Raw genomic sequence first — 18,511 nt, 5'->3', positions numbered from 1 at the left:
TTGCAGCTGTTTGGATGCCAGCGATCATTTCCCCTTCATCCCTTGGAGTTTTAGCATTTGGACTTCTCAGGTTTCAGAATTGTGAGAAATAAATGTCTGTGGTTTAAGCAACCCAGCCGATGGTATTTTGTTATCGCAGCCTGAGCTGACTAATACAGTGGTCATAGCTAACTAGTGGGGAAAGTGTTGTTGTGGAACACTAGCACGACTTACCTCTTTTAGAGGAGAGGGAGGCAGTCAGGAAGATAAGACTTGAGTATTGCTCTTATCATATCCTAATAAACGAAAGATTGAGTAATTCTGGAGTAGATGATTATAAGTTAGGATATTCATTGTACACTTTATACATTCTATTTCATTATCAAGCTGAATAAGTGCTTGTCCTAACCTCAAGCATTAGTTGGCACAGACCTAGAGGTACATATTCCCACAGAAGAAATAGACACAGAGACAACAGTACTGGCCATTGCTGTCTGCACTGCTCTGAAATGTGCAAAATGCCATCTGTTGAAGTTATTGAAAATTCCTTGACCCCAGGTGTCATTTATCTTGTATTTTCCAGTAACTTTCTCCTAAACTAATGCTGATTTTCACTGAGTTGGTGCTCTATAAGTATCTGTTGAATGAATGAACAAACGAGTGGATCATATAAAAGGTAAAAATTTACTTCCTGTAACTGATTTTTAAAATATAATACACATCGGGGCTGGCCCCGTGGCCGAGTGGTTAAGTTCGCGCGCTCCGCTGCAGGCGGCCCAGTGTTTCGTTAGTTCGAATCCTGGGCGCGGACATGGCACTGCTCATCGGACCACGCTGAGGCAGCGTCCCACATGCCACAACTAGAAGAACCCACAAGGAAGAATACACAACTATGTACCGGGGGGCTTTGGGGAGAAAAAGGAAAAAATAAAATCTTTAAAAAAAAAAAAAAAATATAATACACATCTTTTAAACATCATATAATCTCTCTTTTCACTTAAAATTAATCTTTTTAAAAATCCCATCTAGCTCATCTAAGTGAAATATTTCCTGTCCCAGTAATCTTTAATGTCATCGTTGTAAAAACTTACAGAGATTTTCGTGGTTTATGATTTCAAATAAAATAAGACAGAACTTCTAGGAAAGTCTTTGTAAAACATACATTGCTTCATTTAACCTTCTAATCAAGCAAGAATATTAGTCCCATGCTAGAGAGGAAGAAACCAAGGCTTCGAGGGGGTGACTTGCCCCAAATATCGTAAGAAGGAAGAGGTTCCAAACTCAGGATCATCTGACGCACTTCATTTTTCCTTCACAACAGCAAGCTGCCTCCCAGGACTTGTCTGTCTCGCTTTCTCTGACATAGATACAAACGTAGGTACGTATGGAATCTCTTTGAGAATTTTCCTTAGATGGGAAGGAGGGGAAAGTCATGCTCAAATCTATTTTCTCCTGGAAACATCTCTGATTTGCTCCTTGTGATCTTGTTTAGTTTCCATTTAAAATAAACTTCATTATTTCTGAGCTGAATCTGCAGTCCATTATACAGTACTGTCACTTATCCATGTTTCGCTTTGCTCTATGTTCTTTCATAACTTTCTCCTCTCAAATTTTAAACCTTAAAATATAATAACATATATTATTTAATTTTGATTAAAAGAAAACGTTCATTGAAAAGAATTTGGGATATCAAGAAAAACATAATCGGGAAAACAAAAATCATTCATCATCCAACTACCCAGAAATAAATGCTATTAACATTTTTCTGTTTTCAGTTTCTTTTATTCCATAAATACACTAATATGCACTTTTTATTTCCAAAGTTATACCATGATATGCTTTTTATTTTATATCTGTCTACATTTGATTATGTCATTGTGTCACTAAATTCACACCACTGGTTTATTTAAATTTCTATCTATATTCATGAAGGAGATAAATCTGCATATGTGTGTGTGTGTGTGTGCGCGAATGCCTACGGGCTTCTGTGCAGCAGTGTACCAGAACTGGTTTGTGCCACCATGCAAGAACCACTTGTATGCACATCTTCTCAACTTTTCTCTCAGTGAAGTCATGTGGTAGTTTGACACCAGCCTTGGCAAGGATACCTACACCTTGCAAATAGGCAAGTGCTATAAATCAAGGCCTTTTTTTTTCTCTTAAATTCCGGAGAGTCAGCTTACCAGCACACTACCGGGTTTTGGTGCACCAGGCATGCTAACCTCACAAAATAAAAGACGATTTCCATACTTTGATGTTCTGAAAAATTTTATATAGCACATGCACTATTCATTTGTTGGTGCAGAGAAACTGGACCTCTCATGCATTTCTGGGGGTGGTGTAAAGTGGTACAGCCACCCCGGAAAACAGCAAAGCACTTATAAAAGTAAAACTACTTACCATACGACTCAGTAATCACACACTGCAACATGTTTTCGAGAGAAATGAAAACTTACATATCTGCATGAAAACCTGTACATGAATGTTAGTAGTAGCTTCACTTGTACTAGCCCCAAACTGGAAGCAGCTCAAACTTCCTTCAATAGTGAATAGTTAAACTAACTGTGGTGCATCCATATCACGGCATCTTACTCAACAATAAAAAAGAATGGACTATTGTTGCCCACAATACTTGGATGAGTTTCAAGAGAATGGTTCTGAGTGAAAACAGCCAATCTCAAAATTTATATAATGTTTGCTTCTATTTATGTAACATTCTTGAAATAATACAGTTGCAGAGATGGAGAACAGTTTAGTGGTTCAAAATATAGAGTTAAAAAAGAAAAAGAAAGCTGTTACATTTTGAGAGATTTTGCGTGCGTTTTGGTTACTAACTATACAAGTGTTCTAGGGCCGCCATAACAAAATACCACATATGGGTGGCTTAAACAGGAGACTTTCATTTTCTCACAGTTCTGGAGGCTGGAAGAGCAAGATCCAGATGACAGCAGGTTTGAGTCTTCTGAGGTCACTCTCCTTGGTTTGGAGGGGGCACATTCTCACTGTGTCCTCACATGGTCTTCCTTCTGTGACTGTGCACCTGTGGTGTCTCTCTGTCCATCTAAATTTCCTCTTCTTATAAAGGACAACCAGATTGGATTATGGGCCACTCTAAGGTCTTCAAGACACATTCTGAGGTACTAGAGGTTAGAGTTTCAACACATGAATTCCAGGGAAGATACAATTCAGTCCCTAACACTAATGGAACCATACAGGGAGCTTTTTCACTTATTTTTTTCCTTGTTTGTTGCTTATAAGAAAATCCTAAACTCGTCTCTTCAAGAAACTGTTCATGTTTATGCTATTTTTCTTTTCTACTCAGGAAGACAAATAACCCAAGATTACAGATGAAGGTCCAGCCAGTGCTGGGGTGGTTTGTCCTTCTGTTTAGCCATCCACCCTCTTTTCAGGAAAGCTACCACTCGCTCAAGAAGTCATGGTTGTCGAGATAATCTCACTGCACCGTGTGAGGGAAGCCCACAATCCAGATGGCTAATGCTTGTGGTCTCCCTTATAACTACCGCAGGTTCCAGTGAGAAACCACTGTCGTATATGTGCTGTTCCCCGATCTTTTAGAGATCCTTTTCTTTTACTTGATCAACAGTATGCTTTTTCTTACAGCTCATGTTGAAAGAGCAAGAATTGATCCCCCCAATATTTTTCAATAAACAAAATATGTGGGCTTACCTTTAGTATGTGTCTCTTTTAGTTGGGTCTTGATCAGTTTCTCTTCTCAGGCAGTGATGTGCACAATTCCCAGTCCAGCCCTCTATCTTTCACTTAGGAATGTGTCTTTTTGTTTTGCCTTCAGCATTTTTTATTAGAACTATTCCTCCTAGAATGACACGAACACCATTAGGCACCCCCAACCCTAACCCCACAGTTGCTACCTGCTCACTCTCTGAGAATTATTATGTCTGTGTGCATATTAAAAAGGAATGATGGGTAAGGGGGAAGGGCAACACCTATTCTGACCACCTTACAAATCTGCACTTAGAATTTTATTATTCTCGGTCCGGCCCGGTGGTGCAGAGGTTTAAGTTCCCACGTTCCGCTTCTCAGCGGCCAGGGGTTTGCCGGTTCAGATCCCGGGCGTGGACCTATTCACCACTTGGCACGCCATGCTGTGGCAGGCATCCCACATATAAAGTAGAGGAAGATGGGCATGGATGTTAGCTCAGGGCCAGTCTTCCTCAGCAAAAAGAGGAGGATTGGCAGCAGATGTTAGCTCAGGCCTAATCTTCCTTAAAAAAAAAAAAAAAAAGGAATTTTATTATTCTGTCTCAACATCTAAAACTGTGTGAGAATAAGATAAGAATACCTCTAATGAAAAGATATTCCATGATATGAGATCATTTATTATGCAGCTTCCTTAAAGCTCCATATCCATCCATCAGCAAACATTTTGAAGTATTTACTATATGTCTGTCATTTTCTAGGTACCAACAGGTGCTGATTATACCAATAAAAACATCTCTTAATATCCTTTGTCCACAATGTAGCTGGCATATCTTGTATTCAATGGCATGATTTATAGTTAGAAAGGAAAATTGTAAAGCACTTAAGAAACATCCTAATTGACAAATTCTTTCGGCATGTCTTCATCTCATTTTAAAATCAGTGCAAGATCATTTTTGCACTGTGACTTACACACATACACACAGTGGCAAATTTTTCATGCTTCTCCTGTGAAGAAATGTAAATACCACCCGTATTAGTACAAGTTTTCAAGGCATTTAATTTGATGACCATTCCATGCTGTAGAAACACAAAGCATGCCAAGTTTAATATTTATAAAAATCCTATTTTAGTTCAAAATTTTTTCCTTTTCTTTCATTGACAAAATCGAAATTTCTTTTCCTTCGCTATCACCAACAATAGGATTGATTTTATGGAATCATATTCATACATTCACAGGAGCAAACATTTAGAGATCATATCTAAAACTTTAACGAGAGTAAAAGAGAAAGCTAAAATCGCGTTAGATCATTTTTGAAAAAAATATCCATTAACATGAAGTTAGAACCATCTATCCATTACATAAATTGTACTTTAAAAACTATTAGTGTTTTTCTCTTGATATTTACCATAGCTGGCATGATCATCTCTATCCGAAATTAGAAAGGTCTTTCCCACATGTAAAGAAGTTATATGAGTTTTACTAACATTATATTAGGAATACATATACATAGAAATGGCTTCTGATCCAGAACGTGGAGTTCCATTCTTACTCCAATTTGTGGTTCTCTGAAAACCTGTATTTCTTGTGGTTTGTAACTATAACAACAAATTTACGGCCAAACTAAACAATAAATTCCCAAGAGACAAATGTCTTATATTGTCATCAAATGCCAGCTTGAATCTGGGGCAGTTCTAGAGGCTGTGCCTGGAGATTAATTAAGCCATTTGTGGTCAGTGTTTCATTGTTCTTATTTAAGAAACAATGACATATTGAAAAACGAGCAGATTTTTTTCCTCTCTCTCTCTCTCTGTTTCTTTGCCCCATAGTGTTAGCATTTTATCTTTCCTTCATCTTTAATTAGTTGCATTATTACAAGCAGAGAACTAACTTGTGAGTCTTCCAGTATTTTCTTCTCTTTGTCCATCTACTTATGCGTGTGCATTTAAAGCATACATGTTCTAGGATGAAACGAGAATCACATCAAAACCTTTTGCCACTTAACTAATTTATCAAGTACATACCAAATACTATTCTTAATTGCAAAGTATGCATATATGAGACCAAACTGTCTGACACTGGAAAAAGGAAGTATAAGAAAAGCTATCTTTTCTAAATGGGTAAAGCAATAGGAATATGTTTTAGAATATTACAAACAGTATTTTTCCATGAAAAAAATCACACATAAATTTTTTAAAATTTATGTTGAAGTTGCCAATAAATACTTTTAGAAAGATAATTTAAAAGACAATTAAAATTATTCATCAAAATGCATTGCTTTTAAGGATCTTTTCTTAAGACCATGACTTAATGAAAAATAATATAGTAATAATATCTTATATTCACTAGCACTTGGAAATTATGAAGCATATTCACAAACATTTCCATTTAAATAGAAGATAATCTTTACACCATGCAATTCTAAAAAATTTGAGTATAAACGTTCTCAAAATGTGACCTAATTTAGATTCAACCTAATGGCATCAACTGAAAAAAAGATGTTTGTCTGGGGGTGGCCGAGTGGTTAAGTTCGCACGCTCTGCTGCAGGAGGCCCAGTGTTTCGTTGGTTCGAATCCTAGGTGCGGACATGGCACTGCTCGTCAAACCACGCTGAGGCAGCGTCCTACATGCCACAACTAGAAGGACCCACAACGAAGAATATATAACTATGTACTGGGGGGTTTGGGAGAGAAAAAGGAAAAAAATAAAATCTTAAAAAAAAAAGATGTTTGTCTATTTTTCTTTCATATCTTTTCATTATTGAACAAGAAACATCATAAATCTATTCTTTACCACCAAGCAAATATTTCAGATCCACTGAAGTAGGAAAACCTAAACATGGAGTGTTAATAATCCATAAAAGGGTCTGTCAATAAAGGTTTGTAGACCTGTTGAGAGGTAAACTGAGGCCTGTTAAAAAGTTTGAGTTTATTTGAGCAAAAATTTATTTCAACCCGGCAGAGACAAACCGGAAGTGTTTGGGAATGCTCTGCCGACAGGAGCCAGGGGAAAGACTTAAAAGGAGAAAATGCAGGAGCAGAGAAAGGAAATTATTTGATTGGCTAGAGCTTACATCTTGTTGTCTGTTTGTGACTGATTGTCCTTAGCATTTTGATTTTGTAACCGACATTTACAAGCTTAGATTTTGGTTTGCTTGTAGGCTTCCGTGGTATTCGAGCCACATCAGTCCAATGACCTCCTTGTTTGATTAGTATAACAGACCCTTATTCCAAAAAAATGAACCATAAAATTCTGAAAGGAAGTTTTCTACCTACCATTGCACCTTCAGATGCTAAACTCCACACATCTTCACCGCTACCGAGTCAGATGACATGACTCAGTGTAGATGGCAGTTTTGTTTTCTGAAGTGGGCAAAAAACATTACTTATAAATAGAGATTATTCTACCGGCAACATCATGATGCTATATAGAGCTTATACTTTTGTGTATTTTTATTTAGGAAATTTATTTTTCAAATACATATATAGAGTTTACATCACAAGCTAACCAAATACAGTAACATTATGCACTGTACTGTAAAATCTTTGCATTTTATTAAATATACACATGAGCTCGTGTTTCAAATATTGCCTGTATAACCCCTATGCCAGCCAGTTGGTGCAGTTGCTAAACGTAAAGCTTTCCGTGTTGTCCTTGCACTTGTTTAATAAAGATTCGATTTCTTTTGTTCATTTTACAAGTAAAAGATAGGATATGAAATAAATTGCTCTTAATTTTATAAAACCTAAACATCAATGGCTTTCATAAGTCTGTACTCTTCCAACGTATCAGCAATTGTTTTATTAATGACTCACCTTTACAGGAGCCTTTTCAAAGCACTGAGCTTAGCATTCTAGAACTAGGGGTGAACAACAATGGACCCTTGATACTCATGTAACTCCAGTGCTGCAGAGGAAATGCCCGGGCAGTCTGCAGGGTGGCAGGGGCATTAGGCAGTATGTTTTACTAAGGAAACATAGAACATCATTAATTTGGTTTATGAGTTAAGAAGAGGTGGATAAGACAGCTTCTATCATAAGTGCTTCATGGGCACTGTTATATGGATTAAATGCCATGATATATGTGCTTAAATAGTTTTGGTACCTACTAGACTATTAATAACTATTCGTTCTCCTAACTCTTGGAGCTTTGTGTTTGCTTGTGAAAACATCGCAACAATCTCAAAAGTTTAATTTATGTCAGTAGCCTTTTACAGACAAGGAAACTGAGCCTAGGGAGGTCAAGCAGCTCACCTCCTTTTTTGGACTATCGCATACATCTTAAATAAATATTTGAAAGTATATATGTCTGTGTCTATACAAATATGCTTCAATTCAATGGGACTCACTTATATTTTAAAATGTTGAAAGTCAGACAAATGACTGATTTTGGAATATGTGGGCTCTAGGAATAGGGAAAAAAGTAACTTTGTATTTTTAATTTTCAAGTGTTGTCTTGCCATGAGGTTGCCTGAGGTCTGTGGTTTTCTTTTGAGCTTTACTTTTGTGCATTTATAGCTGAAAGAAGTTATTTGCTGATCTTTTACTTAGAAGTTAATTCTGATGGAAGGATTTATCTAATCAATGATCTTGTAACCCATGAAAAATAAGGGTAAGCAGGACTTTTATTTCCAGGATGCTAATATTATTTATCTCCTCTTTCCTTCAGTATACATAGGTACACGCAGAATAAAATGGATCAACCAAAATTCTCATATAGTAGATCATTTTTTCAGTGTTTTTTGGTGAGGAAGATTGGCCCTGAGCTAAAATCTATGTTAATCTTCCTCTATTTTTTTGTATGTGGGAAGCTGCCACAGCATGGCTTGATGAGAGGTGTGTAGGTCTGCACCCGGGATCTCATCCTGTGAACCCTGGGCCACCAAAGCAGAGCACGTGAATCCAACCACTACACAACCAGGCCAGCCCCTAGATCACTTTTTATATCTTCTCATTAAATATAGCATAGCCTTTTAAAATTCTTGTTACTAGATATCTTTCTTATAAATCTATTTATGTTTCCTTATATGTAACTAATAGTGAACAAAAGTAAAGTTTCTCAGAGGAATTATTCTCATATTTCTATTTGGAACTACTTAAGCACATAGGCATACCTAGAGGCATGCTATTTACTTATCACAAGAATTTTTTTCAAAAAGAACTAATATTCATAATTTTATAAATTTCCTCTTTCTTAAAAAAATTTAGTTCAGAAAAAACATCATATTTTACATACATACCTATTTTATTAACTGACATCACAAACCTGCATCATACATGGTGTAATGTCCTGGTTTGTGACAATCTTTAAGACAATCAGTTAATTGATTTTTAAATGAATTTGGAAGCCTTTTTTGGCAGTTATGGAATTCAATAATGCTAACATTATTTAAAACAAAAAAAACTGAATTTAAATCTCATTTTAAACAACAAACCAGGATAGCTTAATGGAAATAAAGTGGATGTAAGTTTTAGCCTTTTGGTGGAAGTCTGCCAAAAAAGCTTTCACCAGATAACAATCACTATAATTATAATAGCAACTGACAATGGCTTAACTATGACCCCCACACACATCCTTTTAAAATCACAATGCTCCTAAACAATAACATGGTCAATGGCAGGGTTATGGGTATGAGTGGGAGGAGCCAGGGTAACAAGAATGGGGAAAGCAGTTGGCCCATACAAAGAAAAGACCACCAATCCTGCAGGAATAATTTAGACAATTAAGGGGTCCTTGAACTGACACCCTTTGTTATTTTACTTATAGTTTTAGAAAGCTTTTCCATTAGTTGATATAATTGATGTGAAATTGGGGCATTAATGATGTTTTGACAATGTGCCCCTTCTTAATATTCCTTTGGTTTACATTATTCCAAATGAGTAATCAATTGAAATATTTTAAAAGAAAGTTTACAATTTCAGTAGCAGATGCTTTAGTAGTCTAATATATAGATGTAGTTATTTTTCTTAGTAAATTTAAGTCTTATTCACTATATATGCATACATATACATATATAGTGCATGTCTATGTATCATACATGTATATATACACATATATAGATATGTACATAGTAGCAGAAACACAGATTTTGACTATGCAAAGCCTATAATAAGAATTTTAGCAGTTAGCTGTTTAAGTGTTCGTTACTTGTCCAAAACTCCAAAATTGAATCCTTGGTGTTTCTGGGAACAAACACAGCTTTGCTGTGGTCCAGAACAGTGTCCTAAATTGTGCTTCAATAATCAGATATGACCTGCAACTTCTCAAAACATTCCTAGAGGAACAGATATGCTCCAAATGTTACAGTAAATAGGCAACTAGAGGGTAAAAGTCAAGAATGGGATGAACACCCTCAGTTAAGAAGTCAAATCACTCAAAAGTCTAGTTAGTATGATAAGACTTTTTTTTTGTTTTTTGTTTTTGCTGAGGAAGATTTGCCCTGGGCTAACATCTGTTGCCAGTCTTCCTCTATTTGCTTGAGGTAGATTGTCACCAAGCTAATATCTCTACCAATCTTCCTCTATTTTGTATGTGGGATGCCACCACAGCATGGCCTGATGAGCAGTGTGTAGGTCCATGCCCAGGATCTGAATCCATGAACCCTGGGTTGCTGAAGCAGAGCATGCAAACTTAATCACTACACCACCGGGCTGGCCCTCAAGACTCTGCCTTTTGATGTCCTGCTAAAATAAATGAAAAACTCAAGGTTAAGGAAAAGTCAACTTTTTAAAAAGGAGATATAATTGAATTCCACCTACTCTTTAGACTTTAGTAGTTAAAGCATTGTGTCATACTACAATTTGCGTCTCCTCACTGTTTTCTGCCTTTATGTTTTTCATGTTCCATGAGCTCTCTTCAAGTGCAATCCTATCTTTTCTGACATTCTATTATTTATCAGTTTAGTTCTATAAACTCCTACACAATAATATCTCACCAATTAATTTTACCTCATTCTGGCCATTCACTTAATTGAGCATTTACATTCCATATTATTTGACTTATACTAATATTATTTTTTACTTGATCTTAACAAAATTAGGGAATCTTTTGGATCATCAAAGAATTTTTCTATTTTTTAATATAATTTAAAACACATAGTTATTTACAATGATTGAGTATTAAAAAATAAAGGCACTGCATTCATAAGCAAAATACTTTTTATTTCCCTTAGAAATGTTAGAATAAACTCTACCATAACAGTTACAAAATTTCAATGATGGTCAACTTTTAGAGAATTTAAGGATAGTCATTTTTAAAGCAGAAGTTCTTCTCCAGCTTTAAAATAAGAAAGAACCAATTCTGAAAATCAAGTTTAAACATACTAAAATTGTGAATGCAAACAGTTGAGATGGTTAATTTTTCTTCTAGGAACATAAACTGCTTTCCATGAGTCTTGATGTGTTTGTGTATGCTTGCGGGTAGAGCCAAAATTAGAGCTTACAGTAGTCCTCCTGGTGGTAATAAACTTCTCAGGCTAATTTCAGATCAACATTTCTCAGCAAAGGTAGTACTGCCCCCTAGGGGGTATTTGGAAATTAGTGGGTGTTTTTTTTAGTTGTCATAATGATTAGGGTGGCATCATTTACAATTAATGGAAGGGTGCTAAAGTTGCTAGGTATCCTGTAATGAATGGTACAGTCCATAAAAAAAAACTTCTTTGTCACATACCAACACAAACTTGGAACATCCTACTGAAAAACCATTTCATAAATGTGTCCTTCTAGAACATGTAAATCTAGATTTTCTGCACAATTTTAGTTAACGCTAAATTTTCTAGGAATGGGAACTACTATTTAACTTGAAGGAAGATGATACATATTTTATTTGGAAATTTACCAGCCGTTATTCAACATTTCAGTAAATCACATTACCAACCACGCTACTGCTCTATATCTACGTCACAAGAAAACAAGCCAGCGTCGGTCTACATTAGCGCTGTCACATTCTGATGATTCCATCTCTCGTTGTAAGCATCTAACCCTTCATTGTGTCTTCTAGTGTTGTCATGCGTGAACATTAACAGGGCACATATTTTTCCCTTTGTATTTCCCCTAGTATGATTGTTTTTAATTATGCATGCATTGTAGGTTATATTGCCTGTACTTTTTGTTTCAGGAGAGTAAAGCAAGCACTACAAAATATTTGTTATAGTAGCAGGACATTGGATCTAATTAGGTTGGGAACCACTAGATGCAATGGGAATGGCAGGGGTGAGCCTCCCTCAGAGCTTGTAAGGTCAATGTTTTGCCTGCTCAGGTGTTCCTTTGCTAATATGGGTTAATCTGGGAAGTTTGAGTTTCACGTGGTGCTAAAGTGAATAGGAAAATAGGCATGATACAGTTAGTCCTGACGGTTCTATGGGGACGTGGATATAAGTACCAATTAGAGACTTATGGGGTTGGTCTTCCTGTGAGTTGCAATGGTGGGCCTGAGAGTATTGGGGGAAGATGGGATGTATTGGGTTTCCTATGCAGACCTTTTGGGGGCAGCAAGGAATAGAGTGAACAGACCATGAAAATGACATCTGATGTCTCTTCTGTCATTTTGTTGATGGTTTACATTTTCTATGAATTCCTATTACTGTCTATTACTCTTTGTGTATTATCTATCTAGCTGGCTAGGTAGATAGTTTTGCTATTATCTTTTTCAGCAGTAGTCTCAATGCGAAATCTTCTAATTACATTATCCACATTTTAAGATCTGCATTTTGCTGTTACATGACTGGAACAATCCTTCACAAACCTTTTAAAAATAGCATGTAGGTGGTGTACGTTCACAGCCTCTTCATATCAAAGATTATCTGTTTCTTTCACTTATGAAAGACAACTTGGGTATGTATAAAATTCTTAAGATGCAAACTTTGTAGATGTATATAGATGCATTTCCATTGACAAGGCATGTATTTTGGGAAAAGAGAAGAGTATACTTTCTCATTTGATAGATGATTCTAATTTTTTTTACCTTGTAGTTGAACATTGTCAATAAGATGTGCCAGGATGCTTTTAGGTGAATTTGTCTAGAATACGCTTGACCTCTTTGATATTCAATTTTTTTTAACTTCAGGAAAATGTGTTTGAATTGTATTTTTTATTATTCCTTTCTTGTTGCTCAAAAAGTCTTCTTTATACCTATCAATAATGTTTAAGTTGCATTTCTGTTTTCTGTTTTTCTCATCTGTTATATTTTCTCTTACATCTGTTATATTTTCTCTTACTAGTTTTATCTTTGGACATTTCCCTCTGCATTCTAAGAGAGCTCCTCAGATCTTACAGTTTACAGTGTCAATTCTAACCTGTAAGGCTCTGATATAGGCTTTAAAATTCTGCAGTTATGGTTATATTTACTTTGTAATTCTTCCTTATGCCTGTTACGTACCTTTATAACTCATTCTCTTGCTCATTTATCTCAGCTTCCCCTTGGAGATTTCTGCTCTGTTTAATAAAAAACTTTACTTGGTTCTTCATTAATGAGGATCAACACATTCCCTAAATTTTATTTTGCATTTTGGGATAATCATTTCCTGGGAATTGCTCTTTCTCTAATATTTGATGATGTTTTCATTTCCTTGTCTGGAAACAATTTCTTTTGCCCTTTTTCTTTGAGTTTTTCGATTTTCCTTGCTCCAGTGGATGTAAGCAGCTTCTAGTTTAATTCCCAATGTCTATACAGCTTTTATTTAACACTTAATATCATTCCCTGTACATGTATCTTGGTTCTGTGATACCGTGAAAGGCACAATACATGAAAACCTGATCTCAGCACGCACCACTTCCAGAGCAACCTCTGCGCAGCAGTGCGCCACTTCAATTAGCACATGCTTCCTGCCCAGTTGTTTTCTGGAAAGAGAGAAAGAGATGCAAGAATGATGAACAGCCCTCTGCCCACAGAAACCTCCATCGTACAACAGAAGAACGGCTGCCAAGTTTCCTATTTACAACAGTCCTTTTTCTTATCCAAGAGCTAGGCAGTGGCAAAGGGATGATGCAAAATGCATTTACATGGCCACATTTTCTCTGTTCTGGATATAAAACATGGGTGGACAACTAAGTGGAAATTGCCTCCCTATTCAACTAAGTTGTAATTAGTAAAAAAACCCTACCACATTTTGACAATAACTTTAATGTCACTCTTCATTTTCAATGTAGTGAATTTGCATTTTTCCATGTTTTCATAGGAAAGATGTGCCTTTAAAGGCAATGAGAAGAGGATATTGTCATACAACGTGCCAGAGATCATGGGGCCCCCGGTGTGTGGGCCGCAGCTGCACACATTCCATCACTGAAGGTGGGAGATACTGATTTAGGTTTTCACATGCAAACTCTGAGGTCTTGTGAGATATGCAGGTAAAGGTGTTTATTCGGCAGTTTGATCTATGGGGCTATACCTGAAGAAATGCTGACATCGGAGTTGTTGAGTAGGAGTCTTAGTATATATGTGACAGCTGGAGCTCTAGGGCTGAGGACAAAGGCCTGTGGTACATGAATCTTTAATTCATCAAGAAGCAATTTGAAAGAGAAACAGGAGTAAGTTGTGTGATAAAATCTAAGGGAAAAGAGAACTTCAGAAAGAACGTATTTTCAACAAAGTCAAAAGCTGAAGAGAGGTTAAATGGGATGAACCCAAGAGGTTTGACCTTTTAGAAATCTTGGTAATGTTTTAGAGATGAGTGTAAGGGGAGTCAGAGACGCTAAATCCATCATGTAGCAAATTGTTGAGTGAATGAAAAGTGAGGTCGAGGCTGTTAAATGAACTTGCAAGAAATTTGCTTTTGAAGAAGGGGACAAGTAGGATTGAAGTTTAAAGAGAGAGGATGGTCAAGAAGCTTTTTGAGAAACATTAAAAACCCCTCACACACAGAAAGGCTCAGTCTGCAATTGAACTCACTTAAAAGGTTGCAAAGTGAAAGGACTAAATGTATTGTTCTTAAAGTCTATTGTTCCTACAGGAAGAAATGAAGCCTTAGGCAGAATTAATTTGTTGTATTGAGTCTCTGCAGTGTTTCTGTTATTTAGCAATTCAAGTTAAGACATGCATAACTGTGGAAAGATGTACTTGACAATATAGTGAAGTGGTTAAAAGCGTGGGCTCAGGCACTAGACTGCTTACATTGAAATCCTGGTTCTGTTGTATAGCAGCTGTGTGATACTGGGGAAGTTACTTAACCTATTTTAACCTCCATGATGCAATTCCTCACCTGTGAAATGAGGAAAATCATTACATCCAACTCATAGGTTTGTTAGGTAGATTAAATGAGTAAATACTAGAAAACCGTGGAACAAAGTGAAAGTTACACATGTGCATATAAATAAATAAAAATCAGATAATCACACTTACTACTTGACCTATTAGATTGACTTAATAAGTTAATTGGCTTTAATTTTCGTCAAGTTCAAGATTTTCTCAGGGACGATTATTTACTTGGATGATCTATAATAGGTATAGCCGTTGATATGTAAATGGTTAATTATGTTTGCCAAACCCAAAACTCCTGAAAGATTTTTTTAAAGCAAAAATGATTTTTTGGTGGTCAACATAGTGTTATGAAGATTTCGTTTTGAAATAATTTCAAACCTACAAGAATGTGGCTTGCAAGATAAGTACAAAGAAATTTTTCCTGAATCTTTGCGAGTAATTTGCCAATGTCATAACCAATTAACTCTGGATATCTTAGTGCAGTTTTCCTATAAACAAGAACATTCTCCTACATAAACCCAGCACATCCATCAAAATGTGAAGACTGACATTGAAATAGTACATTTCTATTTCTACCATTGTTTCTATATCTATTGGTTGGCATTCTACTGTAAGGAGGGCAGTGTCTTCTCATCTATTTGTTTTATTTACATTTCATCTATTTGTTTTATTTACAGCAGTATGGACTCATAGATTCCCAAACTATTCAATGGGTTATAAAGTTACTATTATTATTAATTTTAGTGCTCAAATTTTCTCCAATTTGGCCAGTGGGTGCCCCTTCAAGCTGGTTTTGTGTCCTTTTTAACATATACCCATCATTCTTAGATCTCTATCTTCTTTTCCAGCACAATGGATTCTAAGGTCATTTTGTATCAGCCATTTCTCTGAGAAACCATTTCTCCAAGAAGCTCTGTTTCTTTTAGTGGAAAATGGCACTTAGAAGCCAAGATCTGGCACTATGTGTGCTCGTTGTGACTGGGGTGTCACTGCTACCAGGTCTTTTCAGTGGACCAAGCTAGGAAAAAAATATACACATATTTTTTTTTTTCTGTATCTACTTGTACTTATTGAGAGTTATATATTCCCCCAACACCTCCAATTCCAATGCACCACAATGAGTTTATTCTACTTTCCATCCTTATAAGAGAAATCTAGCTCCCATTTTTCTGAATATATTTGTCTATTTAATCAATATCCCCTATGTAACCAATCTCTTAACCCCTCCAGGCCACCACCTCAGATGACCACTTTTTCACTTAGTCTTCAACCCCTGGCTACTTTCCTTGCTCAGACTCTAAACTCTGACAGGAGGGGCACTCGCTGTTCCACCTGAAAACTCGGCCTCATCCTCTGGCTTTTAGACTAAATTATTCAGCAAGAAAAAGAAAGAAGGAGGAAGAATGAAAGAGCAGACAGACAAGCAAGAAGCTCAATCAATATACTTTTAATGTGGATTTCAAGTTCAAAAATTAAAATGTCAAGATTGTGCTACCTTTAAAAAATTATCTTACAGACATACCTCATTTTATTATGCTTCCCTTTCTTGCACCTCACAAATACTGTATTTTTTACAAATTGAAGATTTGTGGCAAGCTTGCATTGAGCAAATCTATCAGAACCATTTTTCCAACTGCATTTACTCACTTTGCATCTCTGAGTCACATTTTAGTAATTCTCACAATATTTCAAACTTTTTCATTATTATTATATTTGTTTTGGTGATCTTCAATCAGTGATCTTTGATGTCATTGTAATTGTTTTCTTGTGCCACAAACTGCTCCCCAAAAAGATGGCAAACTTCATAAGTGTTGCATGTTCTGACTGTTCCAGTTACCTGCCATTTCTCCATCTCTCTCTCTGCTAGGGCCTCTCCATGCCCCAAGACACAACAATATTGAAATTAGGCCAGTTAATAATCCTACAATGGCCTCTAAGTGTTCAAATGAAAGGCAGAGTCACATTTCTCTCGCTTTAAGTCAAAAGCTAAGAACGATTAAGCTTAGTGAGGAAGGCATATCAAAAGCCAAGAAAGGTCAAAAGCTAGGCCTTTTGCACCAAACAGTCAAATTATGAATGCAAAGAAAATGTTCTTGAAAAACATTAAAGTACTACTCCAGTGAACACACAAATGACAAGAAAGTGAAACAGCCTTATGGCTGATAAAGAGAAAGTTTTAGCGGTCTGGATATATGAGCAAACCAGCCACAAGTTTCCCTTAAGCCAAACCCTAATCCAGAGCAAGACCCTAAGTGTCTTCAACTCTATGAAGGCTGAGAGAGGTGAGGAAGCTACAGAAGAATAGTCTGAAGCTAGCAGAGGTTGGTTCATGAGGTTTATGGAAAGAAGCCATCTCCATAACATAGAAGTGCAAGGTGAAGCAGCAAGTGTTGATGTAGAAGCTGCAGCAAGTTATCCAGAAGATCTAGCTAAGATAGTTAATGAAGGTGGCTACACTAAACAATAGACTTTCAATGTAGATGACACAGCTTTATACTGAGAAAAGACGTCATCTAGGACTTTCATAGCTAGAAAGGAGAAGTCAGTGCCTTACTTCAAAGTTTCAAAGGACAGGCTGACTCTTGTTAGGAGATAATGCAGCTCGTGGCTTTAAACTGAATTCAGTGCTCATTGACAATTCCAAAAATCCTAAGGCCCTTAAGAATTATGCTAAATTTAGTCCTCTTTTGCTCTATAAAGGGAACAACAAAGGCTGGATGACATCATATCTGTTTACCACATGGTTTACAGAATATTTTAAGCCCACAGCTCAGAAAAAAGATTATTTTCAAAATATTACTGCTCACTGACAATGTAGTTGCTCACCCAAGAGCTCTGATGGAGATGTACAAGAAGATTAATGTTGTTTTCATGCCTGCTAACCCAACATCCATTCATCCATTCTGTAGCCATGGATCAAGTAGCAATTTCGAATTTCAAGTCTTATTATTTAAGAAATACATTTCATAAGGCTATAGGTGCCATAGATAGTGATTCCTCTGATGGATCTGGGCAAAGTAAAATTGAGGACCTTCTGGAAAGGATTCACCATTCTAAATGTCATTAAGAATATTTGTGATTCATAGGAAGAGGTCAAAACACCAAAATTAACAGGATTTTGTTAGAAGTTGATTCCAACACTCATGGATGACTTTGAGGGGTTCAAGACTTCAGTGGAGGAAGTCACTGAAGATGTGGTGGAAATAACAAGAAAACTAGAATTAGAAGTGGAGCCTGAAGATGTGCTGAATTGCTTCAACCTCAGGTTAAAACTTTTAATGGATAAGGAGTTGCTTCTTATTGATGAGTAAAGACTGTAGTTTTTTGAGATGGAATCTATTCCTGGTGAACATGCTATGAAGATTGTTAAAATGACAACAAAGGATTTAGAATATCACAGAAAGTTAGTTGATAAAGCAGTGGCAGGGTTTGAGAGAATTGACTCCAATTTTGAAAGAAGTTCTACTGTGGGTAAAATGCTATCAAACAGCATCACATGCTACAAAGAAATTGTTCATGAAAAACAGAGTCAGACTATGAGGCAAACTTCATTATCTTATTTTATGAAATTGCTGAGGAGTGACATCAGCAACATGGTGGAGTGAGCTGTTCTCTTTGTCTCTGCCCCTTTGAACTACAACTAAATGGACATTCATTGA

Source organism: Equus asinus, chromosome 1 (assembly GCF_041296235.1).
Source record: "Equus asinus isolate D_3611 breed Donkey chromosome 1, EquAss-T2T_v2, whole genome shotgun sequence".
NCBI classification, from domain to species: Eukaryota; Metazoa; Chordata; class Mammalia; order Perissodactyla; family Equidae; genus Equus; species Equus asinus.
Note: the sequence above shows the minus strand (reverse complement) of the source record.